Genomic DNA, 648 nt, shown 5'->3' on the forward strand with positions numbered 1-648 from the left:
GATTTTTTTTTAACACAGAGATTCTGAGAATTCCTCAAGGGTTCTCTCAATCAGCTGCCATAACTTTGGCGGAAGATCAGCAGAAACCCCAGGGTTGTGCCAAAATTACAGCAGCCGATTGTGAAAAAGGACAGGGTAATGGAAATAAATGGGGAGGTCTTTCAGACAGCCGGTACAGCTGTGATAGGCTGAATGGTCTCCTTCTGAAGTAAAGTTCCATGGTTCAATAGAGAGAGGGGTAAACATAACACTTACAGGCCAGTTAGCCTAACGTTGGTGGTGGGGAAACTTTTAGAGACAATAATCCAGGACAAAATTAATTGGCACATATAAAAGTATGGGCTAATAAATGAAATTCAACATGGATTTGTTAAAGGCAAATGTTTGACTAACTTGATTGAGTGCTTTGATGAAGTAATGGAGAGGGTTGCTGAGGGTAGTGCAGTTAAAGTTGTGTGTATGGACTTTCAAAAGACGTTTCACAAAGTAGCACTTGTTGTGGCGAAAATAAAATTAATTAAATCCGCACACTAGCCTGTAAATGGTGAAAAGCCGAGCAGTTTATTTAAAACACAAAATTGTTCAACAGTACAATTTAAAACACAAAATTGCTAAACAGTACAATACAAACAGTCTGCGGAGATATCT

The sequence above is a fragment of the Somniosus microcephalus genome, chromosome 10 (genome assembly GCF_052327205.1).
Source record: "Somniosus microcephalus isolate GS21.2 chromosome 10, FLI_Smic_1.0, whole genome shotgun sequence".
Taxonomy (NCBI): domain Eukaryota; kingdom Metazoa; phylum Chordata; class Chondrichthyes; order Squaliformes; family Somniosidae; genus Somniosus; species Somniosus microcephalus.